General features: G+C 37.9%; 1 long non-coding RNA gene across 1 annotated transcript in view; it reads right to left on the bottom strand.

Moving 5' to 3' along the window:
• Positions 1 to 11,508, bottom strand: part of LOC130458556 (uncharacterized) — a 32,657-nt gene that overhangs the window by 3,910 nt on the left and 17,239 nt on the right. The gene's annotated exons all lie outside the window — the stretch shown is intronic.

Raw genomic sequence — 11,508 nt, 5'->3', positions numbered from 1 at the left:
TTTAGAACCCAAACAGTATTGCTTCTAAGAGAGAAGGTAAGGGTTTGAAAAAAGGAATGGAGAATTGTGAAAAATGTATGCCCTGCACAGAAGAAAATTGCGTGTAGAAAGACTAATCTGTGATGACAAGAAACAAAAAGAGAAGACATTATTTGAAATGCAAATATAGCCCTATTATAGCTTTGCTATATAACAGGTTGTGTAAGGATAATTTTAGGGTTGTGACCTAAACAATTAATTTGGTCGCCAAGGAAATCCCATATAAAATACCCAAGTCAGCTGGAAATTTATGGTGATTTAACTAATATAGAGGAAAGAAATTAAGAGAGAGAGAGGAAAAGAGTTAATTTAAAATGCTCTGACTCATGCTGAGCCAGGCAGGAGTTCAAGGCCTTGGCCAGGGGGGCCTCCCCTGAGAGCCAAAGGAAAAGGGAATCAGTCATCACTCACCACATGACCATCTCAGGGAAGCTGTTTGAGGGAGTTCCTCTAGGCTCAAGTTCCAGGATCGAATTGGCACCCAGGCTGCTCACAGGAAGTGACCAGTCAGATCCACCTCTTTGGGGGTGAAGAGGGGGAAAGAGAGAGAGAGGGATGCCAAATATATGGCATCACTTTCCTGCGTCTCACATGTTCCAATGGTAGCTTAGGCTTGACTTAGGACAGCCTAGGGGTCTGTCAGCTGTTTCTGATTTGTCATTTGCTAGCACATGTCTGTCACAGGCCATCCTCCTAAATACTTAATCCTTTCGTAGGGGTGTAGACATTCCTTATTTCGTTAGATTAAGTATCTTCATTGTTACAATCAGGAGATAGCTAAATCCAATCTTCACAGTTGGCATAAGAAGGAATTTGGGGGGAGTTTGGTGGAAGTTGCAGATGACACACAAAAAATTAGAAACTCAGAAATGCATTCTTAACCCAAATTACATTAAGGGACTGTAAACACTGTTGAAGAAAAAAAAATGTCAGACTATTTCTCTGGTACAAAAGGAAAACCAAAACATTTTACTCAGATCCAGATTGTGGGATGAGGTGCCCCTCACTTCCTTGATGTGGAAGAGATAACTATACACAGAAGCAATGGACAACAGGGAACTAAGAGAATCACAAGGCAGCATTAAAAGAAAATGTTCTGACTTCTTGTAAAACCACATTGATTTTGAAGTCAGAATTTAAAATCAACCAAACGATTATACATCTCCCAAAAAAAGATGTTCAAAACACAATTTTTTTAAAAACCCTAAACACCATGATGCAAAAAAATAATCCAAGAAACTATCCAGAATTTATCAACACAGAAAACAAAAGTTCCAATCAAAAGATTTTCTCAATTGTCTCTAGAAAATAAATCTATTATGATAAAATTTAATAACTCCATTGAGAAAAAATTCTGTAAGCAACTAGAAGAAAGACAAAGAAAAAGAAATTCAAATAACCTAACTATTTTACACCTACCAGCAAAAGCAGAAAGAGTGATGGGGCTCAGGATGCAACCCAGGGTCATCTACCCTGCAAATCTCAGTTCAATCATAAGTGGAAAAAAAAGATGGGCATTTAACAATAAAGAGCAACTTAAATCATTCTTAGGAAGAAAACCAGGTCTGAAAAGGTTACTGGTTTCTCAGCTCTCCAAAAAACAGAAATGAATGAATAAAGCAGCCAAGGGCAGCAACAGCAAAAGAATGACAGTACCGTGACTTTCTCAATATACAGAAGGAGGCAAGGGAGCAGACAGAAGGCATGTAGAGGGACCAGCCTAGAGGAGTAAGGACAGAACCTCATGACTTGATGGAATATAGAGGGAGAAATGTCCTGCCCAAGTAGAACAGGTCAAGTAGATTAGCAGTGAAGCGAAGAGGACTCCTTTGTTCTTTCAGAAAGAAACACCTTCAGGAGAGACATGAAAAAGACTTTGTTTTGGGGGTGGAAATGGGGGGCCACGATGGTTGCTTTAGGTGAATGCTATTATGGTAAGAGAGATGGGGACGTTGTGCTGTATATGTCTCTTTTAAGTTTAAGAAGAGCACTCGTCCTGCCTCAGAATGTTGGGGCTCTTGGGGGCATGTGGCACCTGGGGGAATGGGAGGGTTTGGTCCTGGAAAGGAGATTTTGAAGCTAATGGGGTAGGAAGGTAACCAGGCAGAGGGTATAAGTTGTGGTGGACTGCATAATCAAGGATGTGATTCCTGCAGGAATGGGGGTTTTTCTGGTGTGGTACGATAGAAAATGAGGAGCCTTGGGGATAAACTCTACAAGACAGTGGCAGAAACTGTTTTGGGGAGAGAGAGCCCAGAATGGATACTTCAGAGGTTTTGTTTCCATGAAGAATTTTTTTTTTAATAGATGAGTATAAGGGCCAGAAAACAAACAAACAAACAAAAAAAAAAATAGGGGCATAGAGCAGACAGAAAAAGGAGGATGGATCGTGAGTGAGGGAAACCCTTTCTGTAAAGCAATGCAAAAATTAATGAAACAATTAATAAATGGTATTAACTGAAGGAGATGAGAGAAAGGAGAAGTTTACTTTCAGAAGAAAAGCAGAGGAAGAATTAAATAACCAGATAAAGAGAGAAGAGAAAAAAAAAGTAAAACTCTAAATTGAAGGGGGGAAAAACAGGAGAGTCAGGAAGAAAATATGAACTTGACTTTCAGAACCTTAAGTAAGAATGGATTAAACAATGAAAAAGTGACAACTACATAAGAAAAACCTGCAATCTGTTGCTTATAAGAAAAGCACTTTAAAAAATACCCAGTTAAGTGACAAAGAAAGGAAAAAAACAGATGAAACTAGACACTAATGGGTAGATTGTGGGGAAACAGACACCGTCATATATTGCTGGTGACACTTGGCTCACTCTTCCTTCTTAGGGGGCCTTTTCTCAAATTCTAGTCCAAAATCTGAAACATTTGCCTAGAGCTCCTTCTTCTGCCCTATTCCTTATCTCAGTGCTCACATGACTTCTGCCATTATCTCCTCCAGTCCTTTTACAGGTGAAGAGGTGGCCTTTCTCCTCAAAAAGGTAAAACTTTCTACACATAAAAATGATCTCTTTCCATCTTTTCTCCAGCAGATCCACACTCCTCCCATTATGCCTACTCTCTCACTAATCCCCAATCACTCCTTATCCATGCCTTACTTTGTTATTGCCACCCATGTGTCTATCCTCAAAATAAAACTTCTGTTGTCTGTTCTTTGCTGATAGCCATATCTTTCCCCCACTTGTTATTCATTTACTTATTTTTAATTCTTTCTTTAACTCAAAAGAAAGGAAACAGAATTATACTCATTATATAGATGTAGTCATGCAAAACATTTTTATTAACCATGTTGAAAAAAAGCAAGGAAAATAAAGTGAAAACAATATGCTTCAAACTGCCTTTAGTTAGTGAGTTCTGGGGAAGTGGATAGTGTTTTTCATTATGAGTCCTTTGGAATTAATCGTCTTGGATCATTGTCTTTCACAGATAGTCATCTTTCAGTATTTCTGTTATTGTGAACAAGATTCTAGTTCTGTTCGTTTTGTATCAGTTTATCTATTTCCCAAGCTTTTCTGAAATTGTCCTGGTTATCATTTCTTATAGCACAATAGTATTCCATCCCAGTCACATGCCACAACTTATTCAGCCATTCTCTGATTGCTGGGCATCTCTTCAACTTCCAATACTTTGTCACAATAAGCCCCTATAAATAGTTTGTACTTGTAGGTCTTCTTTCGACAACTTTGGAATGTAGACCTATTGTTGTTATTGCTGGGGCAAAGGGTCTGTGTGGTTTTCTATTTTCATAGTGAACTCTAGAATGGTTGTTCTGGTTCACAACTCCACCAGCAGCAAACTAGAGATTTTCCACATCCCCTACAATAGTTATCCTTTCCTTTTCTCTCATTAGTCAATCTGACAGGCGACTTCAGAGTTGTTTTAATTTCCATTTTTCTAATCTATAATGATTTTGAGTATTTTTTCATTTGATTATAGCTTGAATTTATCCTTCTGAAAACTTTTTCAGAACTCATTTGACCATTTATCAGTTGGAGAATGACCATTATTCTGGCTCAATTTCCTATATAGTTTAGAAATGAGGTTTCTAGGAGAGAAATTGGCTGTAACCCCCACCCCCACCCCAGGTTCTTACTTTCTTTGCAATTTTGACTAAGTTCGTTTTTTATTTGCAAAACCTTTTTAAATTTGATGTGATCAAAAGGATTAGATTTTGCCTATTGGGAGCTTCTTTATGTCTTACTTAGTCATAAGTTCTGTCCCTTTCCATAGCTCTGATGGGTAAGTTTTTCTAGGCTCTCTTAATTTACTTATGATATCATTTTCATATATAAATTATATACTGTGTCTTAATATATGTCAAGCATCGCAACCTCGAGTCTCACACTAGGTTCAAGTCCTTTGTATTCCCTTAGAACTGCATCAATCCTACTTGGATTGGTGTCTTCTTTGTTTTGATCTGTGTGCTCTTTTGGCACTATTCAGGTTAAGTCCGTGCTCCTTTTTGATCCCGTTTCCTAGAATCAGACACAAACATTAATCACAGTTCCATGACAATTATCAATAAATGCAGGTTCCCATAGTCTAAGAAGTGTGGGTATGTATTAATATTGTAGCAAGTATATCTATTTAAACTTATATTATTATAGAATAAAAATTAATATTGATTGTATGTACCTTGAGTACATAGAAATGAGAAAAGGGAAAAACCAAATATTTTAATAAAAATAAAAGAAAAAACAATAATAAAATAAGGAAAAAGAAAAAAGAAAAAATAAATTCAGGAATTCAGTGTGTTAAAAAAAAAAAGCATCCACTTGTCAATGGGTTATTATCTCCAATGCATGTCAATCATACAGACAATCAGTTTCAATAGAAGATGTTCTCTTTACGTGTAAGCAATGGATCCAAGAGTCCTTATGTCCAATTTTTGTAGATGTTGGAGTAGTTAATATTTGGAATGGCCCTTCCCAGGAAGGCAGAGTTGCTCCTGTACGCTGGAAGATCTTTATATACATCTTGTCTCCTGAGTTCAGGTCATGAAGTGAAAAGTCCAGTGGTCCAGCTTGTACTGCAGCTCTGGATTCATGCAGTTCACGCAGTTTGTGTTGTAATTCCTGTATATAGGAAGCAATAGTAATATCTCCCCCTAATAGCGATGTATATGGCAGAGAGAAATCCTTAACCTGTATAGGCGGATGTCCAAAAAGCATCTCAAATGATGAGATGTGTAGGTCTCCCCTGGGCTTGCTTCTAAGATAAAAATAGTGCCAGAGGGAGAATTTCAGGCCATTTTAAATATGTTTCAGTGCATAATTTGCCAATCATACTTTTAAGTTCTCTATTCATCCTTTCCTCTTGGCCTGAACTCTGGGGATGATATGGAACATGGAATTTGGGAGTCCTCCCCAAGCAAGAATATATATGATTTAGAACAGAATCAGTAAAATGACTTCCTCTATCGGAATCAATACATGCTGGCAGGCCAAAGCGAGGAATAATCTCTTTACACCTTAGCATTGAAAGCTGCTGTGGCTTGGGCCGTAGGAAATGCTTCTGGTCATCTGGTCAGTTGGTCTAGTATGACTAGACAAAATTATATTGTCCAGCCTTTGGCATTGTAATGAAATCTATCTGCAGGTGCTCAAAAGGTGTGTAAGCCAGAGGACGCCCACCAAAGGCTTTTCCAAAAAAGACGTGTTGGTTATATGCCTGGCAGATAGGGCAGGCTGAACACACTTTAGAGGCTCTGGTACTTATACCAGGGGCCAGCCATACTCTCTTATCAGAGTCCATGATGCCCTGGGTACTGAAGTGACCATTTTTATGAACAGATTGGCAAATTTGGTGATAGAAACTTCTAGGGAGCAGGGGTTTTCCTTCAGATGACACCCACACTCCATTAATCTGTTTGCTTTGAATTTTTGTTTCCATTTTTCCACTTCCTTTTCATTATAGGAAAGTGATAAATTTAAATTATCAGTGGTTGTTAATGTTAAAATTAATCCAGGTCCTTCTATGGCTGCTAGTTTTGCAGCGGCATCTGCTCGGTCATTTCCTCTAGAGACAGGGTCGGTGCCACCTGTATGGGCAGAGCAGTGAACTACAGCTAGGGCTTCAGGCAGCTGTAGAGCAGAAAGGACTTCATTAATAATTTCTGCATTAGCTATGGATTTTCCAGCTGAGGTTAAAAATCCTCTCTGGAGCCATAACATCCCGACTGAGTGACAAATGCCGAAAGCATATCTAGAATCCGTATAAATTGTTGCCTTTTTATTGCCTTGGCAATTATACAGGTATATTTCAGAACTATGAGTTCTGCCCCTCGAGCGCTAATATTAGAGGGCAGCGAAGCTGACTACTCAGTGGCAAATTCTGTGACTACAGCAGCTCCATCCCTCATAAAAGAAGAACCATCAGTAAATAAAACCAGATCTGAGTTGTTTAAGGGAGTGTCCAAGAGATCATCCCAAGGCTTTTCTGCCATGGACACTAGTGTTTCACAACCGTGTAATGGTTCTGAAGTTGGTGAATCTGGAAGCAAGGTGGCAGGGTAAAGGGTTGAACAGTGTTTTAGAGTAATATTTTCATTGTTTAACAAGGTTATTTCATTCCTTGTAATTCACTGATCAGAAAATGCCTGTGTTCTCTGGCTTTGCAACAATGCTTCTATCTCATGTGGGCACATAATTGTTAATGGGCATCCCAATACTAGATCAACAGTTTTTGTCACTAGTAAAGCTGTAGCAGCCACTCCTAAGACATGGTGGTGCTCCTGAAGCTAGTGGGTCCAGCTAGGCTGAATAATAAGCAACTGGGCTCTGAGAAGGTCCCAAAGTCTGAGTTAAAACACCTGAAGCTACCTCTCTTCGTACATACAATTCGTACATACCCTTTGTACATACAAAGTAAATGGCTTGCTGTAATCTGGGATGCCTAGAGCAGGGGCAGATAGGATAGCCTTTTTTTTTAGCTCTGATAGAACTGACAGGTGTTCAGGCTCTAATTTGAAGGGTTCAGGGACCGAATCCCTTGTTAGTGCTATAAGAGGTTTAGTAATTTCCCCATAGCAAGGAATCCATTGTCTGCAAAACCCTGTTGCTTCCAGAATTGCTCTTAACTGTTTCTTAGTGGTAGGAGCACTCAATTTTTGAATATTTGCAATTCACTTGGGAGAAATAGAATGAGCACTAGCTGTCAGAATGAACCCCAAATATTCTACCTTGGGGAGACACCACTGAACCTTATCCTTCGAGATCTTATGCCCTCTTTTGTGCAATTCCAAAAGAATGTGTTTACTATCTTCCTGACATACTTCTGCGTCTGTTGAAGCCAAGAGTAGATTATCTACATATTTGATTAATTTGCTGTTTTTAAATTTTATATTATCTGTATCTTGGCTCAAAATTTGTGCAAATATACTTGGGCTTTCTACGAAACCCTGTGGAAAACGACTCCAAGAGTTCTTGTAGCCCTGCCAGGTGAAAGCAAAAATATGCCTGGAGTTCTCATGTATGAGTATGGAAAAGAAGGCTGAGCACAAGTCCACTACTGTAAAGTACGTGGCTGTGCTAGGAATAGAGGAAATAATAGTACTGATGTTGGAAACTACGGAGTGTGTCTTTATAGCACAATTGTTCACAGCCCTCAAAATCTGTACAAATCTTTAGAGGTGTTTGCCATCGGGTCCCCTTTTTGGTTTTTTAATGGGCAGGATGGTGTGTTGTATTTAGATTTACAAGGGATTATTATTTCCTTATCAATTAATGAGTTAATTACTGGGGTAATACACTCAATTGCCTCTTTTGAGAGGGGATACTGAGGAATGGAAGGAGGTGGGCTGGATTTAGTTTTAATTTGCACAGGAACAGCTGATTTAAGTAAACCTACATTAGAAGAAGATGTGGCCCAAAGAGACTCTGGTATATCTGTGGGTATTTCAAAAGTGGGAGGCTCTTTTGCCTCTTGGCTCTCTGAGAGAAGTACAGGGAGTAAATTTAAAGATTCCTCAGGCACTTCCAAGCACATAGAGCCATCTGGTGTGCACATTATTGTGGCTTGTAGTTTGTATAGTAAATCCCTCCCCAGCAAGTTTGTGGGGGATCCAGGCATTAAAAGAAAAGAATGTTTAACAGTTAGGGGTCCCACGCATCCTATGTGAGGAGAAAGTTTGGGGACCTTTAACAGTGTTCCTGATACACCTACTACATTTAGAGAGCCAATAGAGTCACAATTTTCATCTGGTTTGCTTACCAAAACTGACCGAGATGCCCCAGTGTCCAAAAGACAATCATAGTATGAATTTTCCATCTTTAAATTGACATGAGGTTCCTTACTATTGGGGAGGGGGATGTAAAACTATTATTATTTTAAATTGCAAAGTTTAAATTCCTTGAGAGAAATTTTAGGTTAGGAAACATGTACCTCTCCGAAACCAGAAAGTGAACTGTTTGGAGAAGACACCATGAAGATGCCTTCACAGACCACAAGCTGCACGAGAAAATCAAGAATGAACTTTGGGTGTGTTTGAACATTTATTTGTATGTATACTCTTTTATCAAAGGGGACTTCCCCCTAACTGGCTTTTTTGTCAATGTGCCTGATAATTATTGGTTTTGTTCTCTTTTCCTCTTATCCTCAAATTATTGTAATTTCAAAGTTGGTATGTTCACAAGACCCAGCGGAGAGACTAGTTTTCCTCGGGCCTCAGGGGGTATTGTAAAATGGAGATTTGAACCCCAGACTTCAATCCCCAGAAGTCCTTGGTATTTCCCAGAATTCCCTATAATCTCACCTGAGTCTCCACCTGGGTGAGATCACAATTAGTATTTATCTGGCTCTCTGCCTCCCATGCGTGCTCCGCTCAGCTAATGCAAGATGTAGTAATTAAGCTTTGAATGGGCTAATCGGCCCTAGGCACGTGGTTTTCTTATTTTGTATTTCTTTATTCCTTGATTTCTAATAATCTTTAATAAATCTCATAACATAATATTTTTTATTACTAGAGACTAAAATTTAATTTTTACGTACCCCAAAGAGCTAATAAGGAAAAAGATATGTACAAGAATATTCATAATTGTGTTCTTTGTGTTAGCAAAAAATTGGAAAATGAGGGGATACCCTTCAATTGTGGTATATGTTGGAGATGGAATACTATTGTGCTGAAAGGAATAATAAAGTGGAGGAATTCCATGGAGACTGGAACAACCTCCAGGAAGTGATGCAGAGCGAAAGGAGCAGAACCAGGAGAACGTTGTACACAGAGACAGATACATTGTAGCATGATCAAATGTAATGGACTTTTCCATTAGTGTCAATGCAGTGATTCTGAACAACCTGGAGGGTTACAGGAGAAAGAACACTATCCACATCCAGAGGAAACACTGTGGGAGCAGAAACACAGAAGAAAAACAACTGCTCGATCACATGGGTCGAAGGGACATGGTTGGGGATGTAGACTCTGAATGAACATCCTGGTGCAAACACCAACATGGAAATGGGTTCTGATCAAGGACACATGTAATATCCAATGAAATTGCGTGTTGGCTGCAGGAAGAGTGGGTTGAGGGGAGGGAGGGAAATAATGTGATTATTGTAATCAAGGAATAATGTTCTAAATTGAGTAAATAAATTAATTCAAAGAAAAATAAATAAATAATGAAATGGGAGTGCAAGAAGCAAGAACTGAAGACAGCTAGGGAGGAAACAATTCAAAGAAGAATTAAAAGCTTAGCATAAAAAATATAATACTTTACCCAAGCAAAAGACTCTCTGAAAATTAGAATTGACTCAGCAAGTCAATGACTTTATAAGACAATGAGAAATATTAAAACAAATTAAAAAACAACTGAAAAAAAGATATAACAAAAACAATATGGAAAAGAGACAAAAGAGAAAATCCCTGGAATACCTGAAAATCAGAAACTTCACATCCTTTCCTCTCCAGAACGAAAAAGAGCTTGGATATATTTCAAGAAATCATGGTAGAAAACTTTCTAGACTCTCAGTTCCAGTGGACAAAATGAAGTTATAAAGATCATTCTGACCAACTCCCAAAACAATTGAAAATGAAAACTCCTAAGTCTTCCAGATCATAGAAAAGGAGAAGCCAGAAAATGTGACCTCAGCTATTGAAGAGCCATGGTTAAGATCAAATGAGTTTTAGCAAACATCAATTTAAAGAGCAGGGAGATCAGAATATAACACAACCAAGAAAACCTGGATATAATCATACAAGGAAACAAAAATAATTCTCACTGAAATACAGTTATCCCTTGCTATATCGCAGTTCACTTGTCATGGTTTCACTACATTGTGGGTTTAAGAAATATGTATGTATATATATATATAAATATAAATTCTGTATATTGCTATATTGTGGGACCAACCAAAGCACTGTGTTCTGTATCCTGGGTGCAGATTGGCCCAGGGTTTATAAGAGTGTGGGAAAGGTTTATAGGAGAGTGGGAAGGGTTTATAAAGTCTTAAAATATATATAAATAATAAAATAAATATGACACCTCTACTTAGCAGGCTTTTACCTATTGTGGGGGTCTCTGGAATGTAACTTCCATGATACAGTGAGGAATCACTGTAAAAGAACTCCAAGAATTCCTTATTGAAAGACTGGAGCCAAATCCAAATTTTGATATTACAAAAAGCAGTCAAGAGAAACATAAAAAAGTAAATAAATAAGCATTGTTAGAAGAGACTTTATAAGAGAAAAGTATTTGTATTCTAATGGAGGAGACGAGAATATAAAATTTTGTTTGGTTTTTTTAGAACCCCATTGTCATCTTCCCTTATGAAGGGACTCAAGTGGGACAGAGGGCCTGGGAATTGTTTTGCTGTGTTTTGCTGATGTTAAAAGAAAAAAGGAAAATGGAATTAGGGAAAATATACACTACAGAAAAGAGGACAGCAGAATATATATTATGTCATGTAATTGAGGCTCATGAGTAAAAGTCTATAAAAGGATTGAAAGTCTATATGGACATCATCTTAACCTTTCATATGAAAGTCATATGGTCTGATGAAAAGAGGGTAGAACAAGACTCACAGAGTGTAGTGTAGAAATAAATTCAATTGAACAGAGAAACAGAGTGGAAAGAATATGAATTAACTAATAGAATAAGAGGGAGGGTAGATTAAATGATTTGTCAAGCAAAACAAGGTCTTAGATTTGATGAGAGATCATGAAGAGGGTGTTTTAAAAAAGAAAGCATGAATGAAAGGCCAGGACACAACAAGAAAGGGTTGTAGAGCAGAGAGGAAAATGCATAAGAGAATAGGATGGAGAGGAATGCATAATTAATTATTATAATTATGATGAGTGGAATGAATTCACCTATGAAATGGATAACAAAATGGATTAGAAAATAGAATCTGTCAATGTATTATTTACAGGAAACACTTAAAACCTAAAAGATTCAGTAAAATAAAAGACTGATAGTCTATTATGTATCAGATGTGACAAAAATAGAGGGATAACAATCATAATTAATATAA

This window comes from Monodelphis domestica, chromosome 3 (assembly GCF_027887165.1).
Source record: "Monodelphis domestica isolate mMonDom1 chromosome 3, mMonDom1.pri, whole genome shotgun sequence".
In the NCBI taxonomy this organism is placed as follows: Eukaryota; Metazoa; Chordata; class Mammalia; order Didelphimorphia; family Didelphidae; genus Monodelphis; species Monodelphis domestica.
The sequence above is the reverse complement of the archived record's forward strand: the minus strand, read 5'-3'. Positions and strand labels throughout refer to the sequence as shown.